This window comes from Mastomys coucha, unplaced genomic scaffold, assembly GCF_008632895.1.
Source record: "Mastomys coucha isolate ucsf_1 unplaced genomic scaffold, UCSF_Mcou_1 pScaffold15, whole genome shotgun sequence".
Taxonomy (NCBI): Eukaryota; Metazoa; Chordata; class Mammalia; order Rodentia; family Muridae; genus Mastomys; species Mastomys coucha.
Window position 1 is genome coordinate 123,119,276 of NW_022196897.1, and position 18,754 is coordinate 123,138,029.

Below are 18,754 nucleotides of genomic sequence, written 5' to 3' on the forward strand. Positions count from 1 at the left end.
ACTTATTGGCCCTGGCATTCCTCTACACTGGGGCACAGAACCTTCACAGGGCCAAGGGCCTCTACTCCCACTGATGACCAACTTCACCATCCTCTATTATACACATGCTGCCAGAGCAATCAGTCCCACCATGTGTACTCCTTCGTTGGTGGTTGAGTCCCTGGGAGCTCTGAGGGTACTAGTTAGTTCATATTGTTGTTCATCCTAAAGGGCTGCAAACCCTTCAGCTCCTTGGGTCCTTTCTCTAGCTCCTTCACTGGGGACCCTGTACTCAGTTCAATGGATGGCTGTGAGCCTCTACATCTGTATTAGTCAGGTACTGTCAGAGTCTCTCAGGAGACAGCTATATCGGCTGGATTGTCCTTTCTTCACTCTCTGTTCCACAGTTAGTCTCTGTAACTCCTTCTGTGGGTATTTTGTTCACCCTTTTAAGAAAGAATGAAATGTCCACATTTTGTCTTCCTTCTTCTTGAGTTTCTTGTGGTTTGTGGGTTGTTCTTCATGTATTCTGAACTTCTGGGCTAATAACCACTTATCAGAGAGTACATACCATGTGTGTTCTTTTGTGATTGGGTTACCTCACTCAGGATGATATTCTCCAGATCCATCCATTTTCCTAGGAATTTCATAAATTCATTGTTTTTAATAGCTGAGTAGTACTTCATTGTGTAAATGTACCACATTTTCTGTATCCATTCCTCTGTTGAGGGACATCTGGGTTGTTTCCAGTTTCTGGCTACTATAAATAAGGCTGCTATGAACATGATGGAGCATGTGTCCTTATTACATTTTGGAGCATCTTCTGGGTATATGCCCAGGAGTGGTATAACAAGAATCAGTCTTCAGTTCAACTCAAAAACAAACATTTTGAGAGTCAATATTGTATTCTAATATAATGCATAGAGCAGCAACATGAAGAAAGGTACTTAATGTGAGTTAGAGTTGAGAAAATATTTTAATCTGGCTTGTGGCTACCCTGACAAGTAATATTGATGATTGGGTCTCCTCTCCAATTACTCAAGAGTCAGCTAGCTACATTATCTTCAATGATTTCTTTTGTTGGGGATAAGAAATCTGTTGGGGCTGGAAATCTGTAGATATAATAGCCAATTCATTCCGGTAAGTGCATGGCCCGGTACCCTGACTGAAATAATCTCTGATTCTTGTGACTAAAGACCATTAAATTCAAAGGATATTTACTCATTACCACCATTCTTCACAGCCACACTTGTTATCGATTCTTCCTTCTTGGCACACCAGCTCCCCATAGCTTCTGTATCAATGTTTCACATTTGTAAAAGGCTTTTTCTGAACTTAGGACTGGACCCTTTTCTCTACTTACTGACTAGATTTTGGTTTTCTTTTCTTAATTCATAATCTCTCTAGAATGTTTTAGCTACATACTTCTCCTTACATATGCACCACTATGATTTAAAGTCTAACCTTTCATTCATGTCTTTAAACTTTGAGATATCTATAATTATACAAATTAACTTCAACTAAGTATCTTAAATTCCCAACAAATCCTTCTTTTCCAAAGTAAGTTACAGCCTGACTTTCATCTGAGCTCTACAACATAAATGTTGGCATTTATCTCTTTATGGAAATTATCCTTCATTTCTTTGCTCCTCAATCTAACCACATTTTTCTTTTGCTAATAAATCTCAATATTGTATATTTCCAAATCTCTAATCACTGCTACAACTTAAGTTATCATTTCACTATGGAAAACTGGCACTCTTTCCAAGTAAGTCTAACTTCACCTATTCAGTCCTTCTCCAACTTTGACTCTCCAATCTACTCCCTCAGAATGATTAAGAGTAGGTTCATCCCCATTAGTTTCAAATGCACATATGTCCTGTTCTGAGCACACATTATACCCACCTCTTCTTTTATCCACCTGGTTTCCACCCACATCTTAGACTTTGTAATACACTAACAAGGTTTTCTTCTCTTCCTTTGTACGAATGATATGTGTTAGATTATTTTTCACATTGCTATAACAGAATTCTTGACAGAAACAAATTAAGGGAGAAAAGATTGATTCTGATTCCTAGTTTCTATGGTTTGAGCACATCATTTCATCATTGTTAGTCAGGAAGTTGAGCAATGGTATAGGAATATACCACCCATATTTAGTACACGTTCCCAGTCTAGGTTAATATTCGTTAGAAAAAAAAAATCCTCACAGACCCAGAGGGGTGGCTCACAAGCCTCTTACTTGATCCTGAACCCAGAAGTTGACAGTGAAGCCATCACACAGTACTTAGTTCTCTCTCTCTCTCTCTCTCTCTCTCTCTCTCTCTCTCTCCCTCTCTCTCTCTCTTTTCTTTTCTTTCTCCACTCTTCCCCACTCTCTCTGTTCAATTTCTTAGTGCTTCTTTCTGTGACAGTTTTTTCTATGTGGTGTAATTTTTTAAAGTTTCTAAGTCTCTGACAGAACACCATGACCAAAAACAACATGGGGACAAAATGGGTTATTTCAAGTTCTGAAACTTGCAGGTTATACTTGATCACTGAGGAAGGTCAAGATTGGACCTTAAGGAAGAATCTCTAGACAGAAACTGAAGCAGAGGCTGTGGAGGAGGGCTGCTTGCTGGCTTATTCCTCATGGCTTGATCAGCCTACTTTCCGACACAACTCATGATCATCTCCCAAGGTTTGTCCCTGCCCGAGGTGCATTAGACCCTCCCATATCAATCATTAATCAAGATCATGTGCAAGGCCAATAACATGGATGCATTTTCTTACTTGAGAATCCTTCTTCCTAAGTGTTTCTAGCTTGTGTCAAATTGATATAAAACCAACCAATGCATATGGCTCCCCATGCTCTTATGGCTTTCTTTTCACCTAATTAATTCTTATTTCTTGGAGCTGGAGAGATGATATGGCAGTTAAGAGTACTTGCTACTCTTCCAGAGGACCAGTTTCAGTTCCTAGAACCCACATGCTGGCTCACAACTGCCTGTTACTTCCTGTCCAGGAAATGCAACACCTTTTGGCCTCTAGGAAAACAAGACAGCATGAGAACCACAGACATACATTCAGGCAAAACACTTATACACAGAAAAAAATAAAATAAAATTTAAATGTAAACAGTTTATTTATATCTCAGATTACAGCTTTCAGGTTTCTTCCTACAATTAACTGTTCTTCCCTTTTCTAATTAAATGGAATCTCTTGACAGATTTCCTTTTAGCATTTAACTCAAATGCAAATTTATTTTTGGTTTGTGTCATTATTATTATTTATATCATTTATTGTTTGTTAATTACATAATAATCTCTGATTTCCTCCTGGGTTATAAGTTTAATAAGACAGTAATCTTATCTAGTTTTATAACTGTTATATCTTTGCTACAAGACAGATACTTTGTTAATACTGTCAAATGAAAGAATAAAAGTAATTGTACAATGATATTTATATTTGAGCTTCTTGTCAGAGGTCATATTTGACATGTACATCATTGAGTTCTTTGCAACACTAAACCAAACGTACTTTTTCTGTAGCCTGGAGCTAGTGTTCCTGACTTCCACACCTGAAGATGCTTGGGAACTTCATTCATTGGACTCAAATTAATGAAGACATGAGACATAAGAAGACGTGGGACTTCAAGAGGGGCGTTGTCCATCTCTTCTGGCTCTCTACCTCTCTATCTGTTAAAGTAATGGATGTCTGTAAAGGTCTGCTCATTTAGTGACTATACATTCAAATTAGGGAACCTACAGATTGGTCATCAGGTTGGAAATAAGAAAGAATGGAGGAAGGGGAAGAAAACTGAATTTCAGAAAGAAAAAATGTCAAGATTCCTAAAAGCTGGAAGATAAAAAGATATTTTCAAACAGATTTGAGAAATGGTTGCTCTAAAATCTTAGTGACTCCTGTGTAAACTCCCTCTGAGCACATATGGCTGCCGAGGTCCTGGAAGTCAAATGCCTGCCTTCCTTAGAAAACCTCCAAATCCCCAAAGTATTGGTAGCCAGATATATTTGTTCTCCTATAGTAGTTCTTAAATTCAGAAGCTACACAAACTATCTGTCTACACACTTTTTCACTCATAATATAAGATTATAACATACACACTGTATTCTTGGGTTTTGGATTTAAAAGGAGCTTGTATATTCTTTCAGTTTTTAAACATAGATATTCACATCATTATCATTCATAGTAGACAAAACTGGTAATAATCTATAAACTGATGAATGTTCAAACAAAATGTCCTATGTTCATAAAATGTATAGCAATTAATATATAAGGGAAAATGAGGTTTGGGGAGGTGGTTCAGTGCCTGCTGCATAAGGAACAAAACTTTAGCTCAGATCTCCAGCATTCATATACAATATGGGAAGTGGTAACACAGGCCAATACTGCCAATTCTAGGAAAGTGGAACCTTAAGGAACTTTAGGGTTTACCTGTCAGGTAGTCTAGCTGAATCAGAAAGCTTAAGGATACACAGGTGAACCTTAAGAAATGAGTTGGAGACATTATAAACTCAATATCAGATGTTAACAAGTAGCTTTCATATTCATCTGTATATACATGCACATGCATGCATGGCTGCATACACAGTAAGTACACACACACACACACACACACACACACACACACACGGGTGAAAGTTAAACTATCATGTAACTAGAATCAAAACCAGGCCAAAAAAAAAAAAAAAAAAAAAAAAAGACTAAGGAGCATATGATTGCAAATTTATATAGAATGTGTAGAAAAGGGAAAAATCATAGAAATAGAAACTAAATTTTATTGGCACCTAGGTAAGAACAGGAATTGACTGGAAATGAGCAAAATGGAATTTAGAGGTTGATAAGAACATTCTAAAACTGTATTGTGAGGATAGATGCAATGTTATATAAACACTAAATATTATTGAATTATATGCTTAAGTAAGTAAATATCAGGTACTCAGATTTATCTCAATGTGGCTGATGAATAAGATTTAAAATTAAAAAGAATAAGATTTAAAATTAAAACATTGTTTCGTTGAAGGGCATGAGACTAACTTTCCTGTCACTGTAGATGCCTGTACTTCAGACACAGGGTTGAGAGGCCCTGAGCTGAAACCCGCCCCCCCCCCCAAATGTCTTCTCTTTGAAGACTGGTTTTTATGGTACCAGAAGGCACCATATAAACTTCCCAAGAAAGGAGGCAACTTATAGTCCCACCCAGCTATGAGCATGTAAACCACAACAATGGCCCAGTAATCCTAAGGGTGCAGTAGTGGGTCACATAACCTGATGGTAGCCAACAGTTCTTTAATCGGACTTAAGACCCACACAACAGGAAGAAAATCATGCCTGGTACTGGGAACATAACCAACTACCCGGGGCTAGTGAAGTCATAGATCTTAGAGAAGAACTCACAACTGTCACTTTGCTCAATTAGCATAAATCCCTAACTACATTCTAAATATTTGTCTTTGTGCCCACAGATATGTGTAGTCCTCACCCATAATCATGGAAATTTCTCTTTGCAACCGAAGAACACCTTTGCAGAAAACCACAAGATCAAAATGCAGAATTTTAGAGTTTAATACCTAAAATTACAAAACAACTCTAAGGCTCAGGGATCATTGTGGGAGAGAGGTAAGAAGGTTTTGAAAGCTGGAAGATCGGGAAGTATGCTGTGAGGGTGTGTCTCTCGGTAATGCCACAAGCTACACTCATGAAGTCTCACCAGCACAATTGCCTAAGTATGTGCTGAACAAGGACCACAAGAAAAGCCACATGGAAATGAAACATGCAAAGCCCACGAGGACTGAAAACTCTGTAGGCAACTAAGGAATTCTATGATTAGGAGACATAGTCTTTCACAGAGTAAAACATACCAATTGACAACACAGTACCAAATGATCAGCTCTGTAAACATATGCAAGTAATAGTACACAGAACGAGCAAATTGTATTTATGTGTTTAGGAATATATATGTATATACAAATATGCATACAACAGCTGTTATAAAAAGTGAACATGAAATTGAAGGAGAACAAAGGTATGGGAAGTTTGGGAGGAAGAAAAGGGAAGCAGAAAATGGTGTAATTATACTATAATCTCAAAACTAAAAGAAATACTTTAAGTAAAACTTTAAAAAAAGACATTATGAAAAGAAGCTTCAAATTCCAAACTACAAAATCAGAGATAACTTTTGCAGATAATCCTCAAGTAGCAACGGGTCAACTTATTATTTTTACTTAATTTTTAAAAAAATTATTCTACTCAGCTGGACGGTGGTGGTGCACGCCTTTAATCCTAGCACTTGGGAGGCAGAGGCAGGCAGATTTCTGAGTTCGAGGCTAGCCTGGTCCTGGTTCCAGGACAGCCAGAGCTACACAGAGAAACCTTATGTTGAAAAACAAAACAAAACAAAAATTATTCTCCTCTTATATATTATACCTCTCCTTCCTTATTTCCAAGTTCCTTCCCCACCTCCCCTCTCTCATAATCACTCCTCTTACTGTTTCCTGTCAGAAAAGGGCAGGCCTCCCACAGATACCACCCAAGCATGGCATATCAACCTGCAGTAAGACTAGACAAGTCCCCTCATATTAAAGCTAGACAAAGCAACCCAGGAGGAGGAAAAGGGTCCTAAAAACACTTAAAAAGACACAGAGAGCTCTTGATCCCAAAGTAAGAAGTCCCACAAGAAGACCAAGATACACAAGTGTTACATAAATGCAGAGGACTTAAGTCAATCCCCTGCAGACTCCCTGATAGTTTAATCTCTTCAAGGTTAGTTGATTCTGCAGTGTCCTTTCTGTGGTGTCCTTGACCCCTCTTTAAGCTCAGCTTAAATTTTTAAGATGTTGCCAAAATGTCATAGATTTAGTAGAACTTTTATCTTGAGTTGTAATTTTTTCCCTGATAATCCCTGTGTTCTTATTGGAAACAAATGGAATAAAGTTCTGTATTTTAAATGGGAATATATCAGTAAAACTGATGACGGTTTTCAAATTAAAAGTGAAGCCTCAGCTATGGATAAGCCAGTATGTGAGAGTTGTCTACATTCAGCCCACACATCTTCAAAGCCCTTTACAGGATCCTGCAGCATGCAGAATCATTTGAGCTCAGCACCCACCTCTACAATCACCCCTTTGCTTGGTTCTTTTAGTTTTCTTTCTATTTGATCTTGAAATAGTGCACTTTGACTGAAATAACTTGAATTGTAACACTCCACTGTGAACTCCTGGCTTATAGTCCTGATTTATCCCAGGAGCAACGTTAACTTAACTTTTGCAATATATCTAAAGTGGTGCCAACACTGAAAATTAGAAACATACATAATAGTCTAGGTCCTCAACTTTCATAAATAACTTACCCGGTGAGAAGAATTACCCAGGCTTCTGTCATTTATCTTCCTGAATATTTTCTCAAGATATCTCATACCTCAGTTCCTACCATTGACTTATTGATGTTGTTAAAACTGATCACAGAGGATAAGGGAATGATTCTGGCTTGTGTCTTCCTTATGCAATAAAGAGTGTAAAAACTTAAGAGGGTGAAAACAATCCTTTCACATGTTTAGCTCCGTTTCCACCCAGCCTCAGCTAATTCATGCCTTTACCTATTTTACTGCCAGATCTCTGTCACTCTTTATGTCTAAATGTGTGTGAGCACTGGACAGCTCTCTTCTTCTAGCCATGACCAAACTGAGAAAAAAGGCAAGGAGACTAACCCCTTGCTGAAGAGTGAAAAGGGCGGGCTTTTCCAGTGGCATAGAGCACTTGGGAGTTTTGAGTCTCTTGTCTGTTTGGGCACCTCATGTTCTAGATACAGTCACCAGCACTGTGACGTGGATTTCAAGTGTCACTTAAACCTCATGAATTTATCTGGCCTTAACAAGTAGCCTAAATTTTAATTATTCCTTAAGTTTTGTCTGAACCCTTTTCTCAACTCTCAAGTTGATTACCGTGTCGTATAAAAAGATATTCACCACACACTTTGAGTCCATTTTAGAAAAAAATGAAAGCAGCATTTGATTATGGAAATGTATCTGGGCCTAGGCTATATAACCTTTTTAATTTGCAGCCAAAGTCAGGTTTGGGGGATTTCTGATGAGTCCTTTGTGTTGCTGTTGTTATTAGAGGAAAAGGTCTGTTTCTGATGCAATCTAAGCAAACCAGACATTATCACCACTTGATTATTCACTTTGCTAGTACAGCCTGTTTCATTTATTACAGGAAAGTCAAGGTTGAAACTAGATCTCTGCAATGCATGTTTGTGGCTTTATGTGTTTGTGTGTAATAAACAGCTTTTGGTGTTTAGTGTCTCCTTTTTACGTTATAATTTGGCATCATTTGGATTTGCCTTTGCTCGACCCAGTAATACTATGGCATCTGTAGCCTTAAATAAGAACTCACTCAGGAGGATGAGAGAGCCAAGGTTTCCTTTTGGAAGCTGTTGGGGAGTGGGTAGGAAGGGGAAGCTTTTGTTCAGTTATGGAAAATGGACGTGTGTCTCACAGTGTCCACAGTTTAAATAAACATAAACTCTGAACCAGAGATCATACCCATCATTTCCTCAGAGCTAGCAGTACTAAACCAAAATATAATTTTATTTGGCTAACCCCAAAGTAGGATGTGGGTGCCAGCCTTGAAAGCCACACGATAAGGTTTCCAGCAGACACCACCAGGGCTGGCTTTGTCTTGAACAGAGAAGTCACAGAGGCATCAGTGCCTGAAGTCCATCACTGTGTTTAGCAAACAGAGGCAACCATAACAACAGGGTGGAGAGGTTAAAGGGTCTCTGGCTGGCTGAGCATGGAGTCTGAAAACTGCTGCATGGTATAACCTCACTGAGGGACAGGGGATCTTTAAAGAGATGGACCCAGGGCAGAGTCATGGTTAGAAGAAGCTATTTCTCATCTTCCTATGAGTTATAGTCCACCAATTTGGAATTTGCTTAAAACGGCTTGGTCTCCCATAGTAAACCTTTTTCATGTTTTTTCCCCCAAACAGTGATTCACCAATAAACAAGGCAGTAACATGGTGTTTGCCCTAGTTCCAGTGTCTCTGCCTTTGAAAAGGAAGATTTTGAGGGTGGGAAGAACATAGGCTCATCTCAGTCATCTCCAGTTCTGTAAGTTCCAAGTCAGGATTTGCTGCCTGATAGGTTTCCACGGTGGGGAGTTCTATTTATTTATTTACTGTGGATTGTTATTTTTCCTTCACTCTCTGGAGCCAGGAAAGGGTGAGTGGATGATAGAGTTGGGTGCCCCGAGTTAATGACTAGCTCTATATTCAAAAGCTCCTCTGCTTTTGTCCTCACCTGACGCCTCGGTGCTGCCAATGAGTGGGACATTCATTTTACTGAGAACCTCTTGTTCCTTTAAAAGAAGAAAAGAAAAAAGAAAAAGAAAGAAAAAAAACTGCTCACTTGGCTGGAAATGCCTTGACAGAAGGCAGAGCAGCCGGTCACATTCGAATACTGTGTCCTCTGGATTTGAGGGCAGAGAGGGAGTGGCAGATCCAGGCAAAAGGAGTGTGGCCAGAGTTCTATAGCACAGCCTATCAGCAGCTCTCCTGCTCTAGGCACACCCTTTCCTGCCGCTCCCCATGGAATCTGTGCACGACCCCCAGCATCCTTACTAACAATCAACTCCCCATAAGAAGGTAATCATCTTATGGAAAATTGGAGAAGAAGAAAAGACAGTCTAAGAAAATGTTAGGATAATAGAAAACTCTTCAGTGTTGTAACCATCTGGTGCGCTGTGCTAACAAAGGAAGTGATAATTGAGTGCCCAGTAACTTCTTTTGGTCCTAAATAATGGTCACTCACCCCGATTTGTGTTCTTCACAAGAGTAATTCGCCGTCATTTCACACCGCATCTGCACCACATCTCCACTCTCAATGCAGCCTTACATATAAGTTACCACACTTAATTAAGTCCACATCATTCTCTTACAAAGAAAAGTTTGTGTGGAGGCCTGAGTAGCAAAGAATCACAAATGAGATTTTAGTGATACTTGCTTTGTGGAATAAATGGAGATTGATGGGAGCTCATGCCACCAGGGGTTGGCTCCTAGTTGGGGCAGGATAGGGATGTGCCCCACAGCTTTAGGTTGGGCAACAGCTGTGGATAAGCTTAGGCAGGCGGCCTTGTGGCCATGCTTGCTCTGGGAGGGAATGGGAATCCATTGTCCCATAATCTCGCTTTTGAAATTGTGCTACAATTGATTCGATCTGATTTCTAAGGTACTGTCACCAGAGCATCATTAAAAGTCTTTTAAGAAACCAGAGAATGGACTAGATCACCAAAGGCGGCTTTGTTGGCCTCTTCGCAGATTTTCTTTAACAAGTGCTCCCATCTCCTCCTCCCCCGACAGAAGGGATGAAGCCTGCAAATGCAGAACAATTAACGTGGATAATTTTTGTGTTTCTCTTTAATCAACATCCCAAAAGTTACTGCAAAAAAAAAGGAAAGCAATACATCAAAAACAGGAGCTTTAAAATCTTGTTTCTCCATGGACTGAGAATAATGTTTTCACATTCTTCTGGGTAGACATAAAACTCACCTTCCTAAAAAGATCACTAGCTGCTAAAGCTGCTGCTGCTGCTGCTGCTGCTGCTACTGCTGCTGCGGTTGTGTGTGTGTGTGTGTGTGTGTGTGTGTGTGTGTGTGCTCGAATGCGCGCGCACGCGCACACATTCTTGTTCTTGGGCATGAGCTTTCCTCTGCAAATGGATTAAAAGGCTTAAAAGGTGTCTCCTCTAGAGGCTGTGTGAGCAACGGACAGCCAGGAAGCTTGAGCCTAATGAGGACATTAATCAGCGGAATAAACACCAAAGGATGAAAGCAGAGATTCTTCTAGTCTCCCAGTTATCTTACTTATAAGCAAATTAGCAACTCTTTATCCTCTCTCTAAATGATAAGGAGGGAGCCACTTTGGGGACATTTAAGATATTTCTCACAATAAGTGTCAAAATACCCCGAAAGCTCCCGGGGGTCCACCTCCCACACACAGTATGCCCTTCATTTGTTTATCTAAATGCTGACAAATTGCAGTATTTTAACAGCGTATCTGTAGGCTTGGCTTCATTTGCATGGTGTGCCCCCTATCTTTGAGTGGATAATGAGGCTCAACATAAAGCCCCCATTGAATGCTCCACAGAGCCCGACAGTGATGAATACTGAGCAGGAGAATTAGGTGCTGTGGAGAAGAATATGCTATTGTGTGGAACCCCTATCCTTTCATCTTTCCTGCTGCTCACTTTCAGGTCTTTCAAGGAAACTGCCTCTGTCCCCTTTAGCCCCCCTCCCCCCCCAGTGTCTTTTACTTCCCTTTCACTCTGAATGGGCACCATCTTCCAAATCGTCAGCTCAGCCTCAGTGCTATTTTAGTCACTCTAATTATGATCCCTTCTTATCCTATGAAATGCTAGAGGTTTCCTTTCACTGTGTGAGCCACTGAGAAAAGCCATAAGCCATTGTCCCAGGAGCATTTGGCCATCCACCCACTGGATTCTCAGATCCTCGCTTTTGCATTGCAGAATCCGGCCACCTTCTGTCCCAAACAGTCAGCTGCTGTCACCAACAGAGCCTTCACAGAGTATACCCTCTGGGCAGAGATAGTGTTTAGGAAAGTTAAAGAATCCGGTGGTTTGAATTTCATTAGAAGTCTAGTGTTGTGAGAACACATGTCCGGCCTTCTGTAGGTTCAGCAGATACTGCTTGTATTTTTTCAACCAACTCAGAGAATATTTAGCATAGTTGCAATGAGCTATGCAGCCTGGACAGTCTCTCTGGGGAAGAATGAATGCTTTCCCACCCTGGAAGGCATTCCTTAATGTGCTAAGAGGGCAAAGCTTTTGGTGATAAAATAAAGGACTTCAGTATATGTTTGGGAAGGTCCTGGAAAAGGATGGAGATTGCTTCATCTTCAAAAGAAATGAAGAGGCCAGCAAAGCTAAGAAATGTGTCCCAAGTCACAAGGGGAGTCTGTGAAGGAACCTTGTCCCTAGCCGAGGGCTGCAAAAGGCAGGAGGTAGCTTTGGGTTTTATTTTGTTTTGTTTTGTTTTCTTTCTTTTTCTGGTTCATCATGGTTATTTACCTTTCTGTGGGCAAGGATTCTCAGCCAGTTTAGTTTTAATAGGCAAGATCATTTACAAAGATAGATGGTAATTCCCAGACCTCTGCATCTCCCCACTCAGGTTGTTGGTTCTAGGATACAGTCCTCCTACTTCTCTAACTCTAACAGTGATTCTTATGCCATTGGCTTTTGGTAGGTTTCCAGGTTAGCTGGCCATGTAAGTACAACCTTGAATTCTAGCTTCTTGAATTCCCTTACCCTCTGCTCAGTGAGGCAGAGAAAATACTGGTCCTTCTAGATATGAATGAGACAGTAAGAAGAACTATTGACCTGATGGGAAAGTAGCTACTAGATAAGGAATAAGACTCCATCAAACTTCTGACTTTGACCCTGCGAAACTAAACACACTCTTCTTAGCTTATAATACTTCAATGTCTCTAGTAATTTTACTTATGAACCTTCACTGTGATATTTTGGTTTTTTTTTTTTCAATTATCACTGTACTACATAACCATTATAGAAAACATGGAAGTTAAAAAAATGTATTTTACTCCTAACCATTTCCAATTTACCATCTGATCTTCATTAATGAATTATTTATTGTGTGAATCCCATCACTCTTCCAATAATCAATAATGATTTTCAAAGCTGTGTATTTCTTTCCATTGACATATTATTAGATTTTTCATCTTAGAAACAATTTTTCTTTAATACATAATATTGGATTAAGGAGTACTGTTTGTATAGTCGGTAATACAAGCCTATGAATTTTCATGAAATAATGTGAACAATAACAGAAGTTAATAACAGGTTTGTATATTTGTTTATGTACTTGTGTATAAGAATTCATTAAAAAATGTATAAAATAGGCACAAATGGAAAAAATTCTTGCTTTCTAGTTTCAGTTATACTGTGTAAGTGTAGGAAAGTTGCTTATCCTGTCTGAGTTATATTTTTTTCATCTTCAAAGGATGGATAACAATGTTTGTCATCTAAAATTCTTTTTTTAAAGATTTATTTATTTATTTTTTATGTATATGAGTACACTGTAGCTGTACAGATGGTTGTGAGCCTTCACATGTGGTTGTTGGGAATTGAATTTTTAGGACCTCTGCTTGCTCCAGTCAACCTGCTCGCTCCAACCCAAAGATTTATTTTATTATTATACACTGTATTATTATTGTACACTGGAGCTGTCTTCAGCCATGCCAGAAGAGGGTGTCAGATCTCATTATCGGTGGTTGTGAGCCACCATGTAGTTGTTGGAATTTGAACTTAGGCCCTTTGGAAGAGCAGTCAGTGCTCTTACCCAATGAGCCATCTCGCCAGCCCTAAAATTTTTATAATGACTTATGGTCACATGTCTTAGACATTTAGTACAGTGCATTGTAAACACAGAAGAGTTTGTTGAAAAGTAAAAGCTTAAGAGACTTACAAAACTTTCTGGATGTCTCTGTAGTTGATTCACCGTAGAAGGGTGTTCACAGAGTCTAAGTCTTTCTCATAGCTTGGAAGGAAACTGGATGAAAGTGTATTTGCCCATCTTGTGTACAAATCTCAGGAATCTGCCCTTGCCTAGCTTCAAGGGCCATTGAGAAATAGTTGGAAAACCATCTGTACTACTGGGGTGAAGGAGTGACTGATAAAACTGTTGTACTTGCTCTTTGTAAGTCAATGACTTGTATCTGTTTGTATCAGGATGTACTGCTCCTATAGCACTGAGTTGACATATGTAGTAACCTTCAAGTACTAATTTTTGTTTTACAGAGAAAGGTAGATTTACATTAAAAACACGATTTTAAAATTTGGAAGGGCAGTGTAACAAATGAATAATAAACAACAGTCCTTGTACTTTAGTGTGATAGTATTCTTGCTAGGCTCTGTTTCTCCCATGACAAATGTGTAGTATCATGAGCTAATCGTTGGTCTATTTTGAAAGTTGAATTTTAGTTTTCTACTAAAATAGTATGTTTTTAAATTGTCTTCCCACAAGTTAAGTGCAGACTGATACAGTAATCATGCAAAACCTCCCTATAATAATACAAATGGTGAGCTGACTATAAGAAAAGCAGGAATATAGCTTCTGATGTACTTTGATCACTTGTCTGAGACACAGCCACCTCTCAGACAGTGATGACAGCCAGCCATGAGTGAAAACAGATGCTTTTCCAGCTAAATCAAAATGCTACTAATTTTTAAACTATTTTACATAGTTAGGAATAAAATCCTTACTCTACCCAGCTAAGGAACTTCCTAGATAAATGTGATATATTCTAGTTTTTCTTGTTCTTAAATGACTACGTGAGTAACTTCTGCTCAGCAGATGTAATTGGAGGAAGCATGATCCTATTTCTGGAAGTATCCTTTGTCTTCTTGCATTTGAGCTGGAATGAGACAAGATCAGTAAATGTTCCCATAGTCCTCTTGGCTACCTTCAATTGAGTTATGTCTTAAATGTCATCTGCATGGTACAAACAATATAACAGAGAAATCTTGGGTATCAACACCAGATAGCAACTTACCAGGGTTCTGAGACTTAATTATGTTCATATGTTCATAGCTTTGAACTAACACAGGGAATTATTTGTCATTTTAAAGCAACTGTTATTAGAGTTATTTCTTCTTATAGTATGAGCCTAAGCTTACATTATATATTTATACTCAACATTCCCTTTTGAAATTAAATGGGTTATTAGGTTTCTGAGAATCTTCCTGTAGTATATTAAACATTAAAAAGTATAGTAGTAGGGTATATAAACTTTCCCTTAAAGTTAGGCTTATGGATTCATCCACAACATGACACAGAAGGAGATGATGGTATATGACCCAATTCAAGAATTTCTAATAGCTCACAGAGGCATCAGTAGTCTTCTATAGAAAAGAGATGGTTGTGGGATATAGTGCTTATGTACAGCAAATGATGACAAAGTAATGTAAAGGTAATGGAAATCTGTTTATCAAACCGGCTTGCATGTCAAGGGCTGCATAAATGCTTTGATAATCAAAACTCACCTTGGGAAAGTACCTTACTGTCAAAGAGTTGTCTCACCTGAGAAAAATTCCTCACCTGGAAGTAATAATAGCGTTTTGTTCAAGATTAAATGAGTCAATGTGCACAAACAATTCAAACAGTGTCTAAAACACAGCACACCCTCGGAAAGCCTGGGCTATCATTTTTGTTATTTTTATGTCTGGAGAACCTCAAAATGAAGTAGGAGTAAAAACATGTAAAGATGTTAGCGATAGTTCAGCATAACAATTTATTATTGTGCCAATGTGGATAACACTCTGGACAGCACAAAGAGGAAATCTAAGACTAGGAGAGGTATTGGGGAATTTCCCCACGAAGAACCTAGACACACAGAAGGGTTCATTGAAGAACTAGACTCAGAGAGGGCTCTCTATACATGAAGAACAACATTCCAGGCTGGGGCTCAACTTGTACAGAGACAATGAAAGCATGCCAGTGTTTGGTATGTATATGGAAGTGATGAATATCACTTCTAGTCATATGTAAAGAGATGATGTGAGGTATGAGGTTTCCATGCCCCTCCCTCACTGTGGTGAGCCACTATGAATTACTATGTTAAGACACATGCTTGTTAACCATGTAGTTGAATAATGAATCAAACTGTGCAGTATAAATTAACTGCATATACAGGGTTAATTTGTAGTTATCACCTTAACTAGAAACAGAATTGTTACTGCAAATGGGTAACTGATAGCAACATACCATAATTCTGTGACTCTTATCTATAAATAGATAGTAAAGGAAAAAAAGAGAATTGTAGTTTTAAAGCAACTGATATTAGGGCTACTTGCTTCTTATACAATGAGCCTGATCTTATATTCTGTATCCGTTCTCAATATTACTTTTTGAAATTAAAGAAGTTATCAGATTTCTGGCACTCTTCCTGCAAATATACCAAAGTATAGTGTAGTATAATATACCTTAACTATAGTAAAGGGATGTATATGCTGCTTCTCTAGATGTGTACTGGTCAAAACCCAAAAGTCTGTATCTCTGGATTAGTTGACTTGTAGTAAGCATTGAACAAACTTGTTTCAAAGGTTAAGAACATGGTAAATTGTGCGTGTGTGTGTGTGTGTGTGTGTGTGTGTGTGTGTGTGTGTTTCTGGGAGAAAATATTTGTGAGATTATTGTATAAGGAAGTTTAGTCAGGACCAGGTAACATAGTTTCTAAGTTAATGAAAGAAACTAGAAAACTGAATTTTAGCCTTGCTATCACAGCTACACTTGACAAAGAATCCAAGATTTGAAAAGGATGATTTCATAAAGAATGAGACACATATAGAAGATCTGAAGAAAAACAGAAATATGAACCCTCTTCCATAATTGTTGGGGCTTAAAACAACTTTTAATTCAACTCTATCATTCAAATATTTCAGAGAAAAATTTTTGATGTATCATTTTCATCAAATCGAACAACTTTTAAGATAAAAATTAAGTGATTATGTTGGAAAAGAACAAAAATAAGCATCTTGGATAACATGAAGAATCAATTGTTATGATTTTTGATATATGGGACTGACTAGAAGTAAATATAAAAACTTGCTGAATTTTTAAAAAAGTTTTATGGACAAAACCTTTAGACAACTCAAAAGACAACCCTCTTGTAAGAGTCTCTGACTATTGAGATTTTCAACAACTTTCGAACTGGTACAATCAAGAGGCAGACTGAGAAACTTGTGTAGTCTCAAAAAAAGAACATATTCTATAATATTGAATATTGTCAAAGAATGTAATAGACAAAAAAGAATATGCCAGAAAGAGTACTATAGGCTTTCCATAGTTTATCTAGTTTTTTGACATTATGCAGTGGAAAGAGATTAGAACATGTGTTTATAGTTAATACATTTTGGGTCTAAAAGGAGCTATATTTGAACATGGCAGAACCACATGGATATCCTGGATGTTGGGCTGGATACGGTGATGGGACAATATGTTAAAGTCATTTCTTTCATGGAGCATGTGGAATTTTTTTTACATGCATGGGAGTTTGTTATGTAGAATATCTGTAGGATATGATGTACTCCAAAGTTAGCACACATTCAGGAAGGTTTATCGACAAAGAGATTAATTAAAAATGCATAGCAGAGTGAAGGAAGGAAAAAAAGAAAGGATACTGTAAAAATTGCAGGCCACTGTTAGCCACAGCCTGAAGAAATGAGAAGGGGAGACTGATTAGCAGGACCTGGAAGGGAAGGAAGATCAAGTCATGTGGGTCAAGTTAAGAGTCTCAGTGTGCCAAAGTGACCTCAAAGGGAAAGAGTCATGGGCAGAGATGCCATGAGAACATTCTTCATTCCTATGGGCATAGATGCCATGAGAACATTCTTCATTCCTATGGGCATAGATGCCATGAGAACATTCTTCATTCCTTTTAAATTTTCTAGGTCTCTATCTTGATAGTCCAGCTCTACAGTTATTGGGCACCAAATTCTTTTGATTCCATATATCATAAGAGAGCTAGATAAAGAATAGGGAGGGCAAAGAGAAGATATGTGACATGGGAATAAAGGGGAGAAAAAGTTATTCACTAACCACAGCAAAGAATTGAGGCACACAACCCTCATCACACTTCCCTCTACATAGTTGAGAGTCTGAGGTGGGGTACAAAATCATGCTGTAAGCTATAAGAACCAGAGCTTCTTGCTGCTGATTGGTCAGACTCAGAACAACAAGAGAGCATCAGTGTCCTATAGGGTAGAAACTGATTTCAATTTTCTAACTCCTTTCTAGGTACTGTGATGAACCCAGAAACAACCAATTAAAGTGAGGAACCAGTTAAAAGGAGTGAAGTGTCTGGAGCTCATACTGCATCATACACACTAGATAGTAATCACAGTACATGTCCCATTAACTGTTCTTCTAACCTCTTGACTAATGTATTGTACTGGTGCTACCAATTCTTTCTTTTTCATTGTATCTGTGCCCTTCTCTGCAGCTTTGCAGTTTCTTTCATTAAAAACTTAGAGGCTGTACCCAGTACAGGCTGCTCTTGAAAACTGATTTGGCCAACTAGAAAGTGGTACATGGGTAATATGCCAGTTCTATGCAAAGGGAGTGTGGCAAAACAACAACAAAAACCAAAAACAAACAAACAAACAAAAACTCTAGTTAGCCTGCAGGAAGATAAGAAAGGATTAGAGCAGAGCCCAGTCATTCTCCTCTCTTCTACTATGCAGCACAAGGTTAGCTTGCTGAATGCTAGGCATAAGATGAGCCCAGGTCAGATAGTGTATGTCTAACCTGCCTGCCTTACCCCAAGAACGAAAATTTTTGTTACATATCAGAAGTACAATACAATAATGGATCTCTAACCCACTCTCTCACGTCCCCACTAAGTTGTATCTTCATAAAGGTATTCTGTTTCAATGACATTTTTTGGCCAAAATGGTTTCAGGGCCTCCTCTCTTGAGTTGCAACTTCTACTGTGCCTCTTTTCTTTACTACTTATTAGAGACTGTTAGAGTCTCATTCACATTCAAATTTTTTAATCATTGTCTAATTTTACTTAAATTCAATCAATCCTGGGCTTGGATCTTTCACAGCTATTTCTTTAGGGGTAGAATAATTTAACACCTTATACCTTAAAGTTCTCTCCAACAAAATGGGAACAGACATCACTGAAATTAGATATATATGGAGCTTTTAGGCAAACATCATACAAGCTTTCACAGACAGATGAGT

General features: G+C 38.5%; 2 long non-coding RNA genes across 2 annotated transcripts in view; both read left to right on the top strand.

Annotated features, from left to right (window-relative positions):
• LOC116092383 overlaps positions 1 to 5,558 on the top strand; it is a 34,670-nt gene extending 29,112 nt beyond the window's left edge. Inside the window, exons 2-3 of the long non-coding RNA XR_004119237.1 lie at positions 3,510 to 3,683; positions 5,445 to 5,558. This is a non-coding gene — a long non-coding RNA (uncharacterized LOC116092383). The remainder of the gene's footprint in view (positions 1 to 3,509; positions 3,684 to 5,444) is intronic.
• A 3,180-nt stretch (positions 5,559 to 8,738) lies between these two features.
• On the top strand, positions 8,739 to 18,049 carry LOC116092382. The gene is made up of 3 exons (XR_004119236.1): positions 8,739 to 8,851; positions 8,967 to 9,087; positions 17,804 to 18,049. It is a non-coding gene; the product is annotated as an uncharacterized LOC116092382 (long non-coding RNA).
• Positions 18,050 to 18,754: the final 705 nt, after the last annotated feature.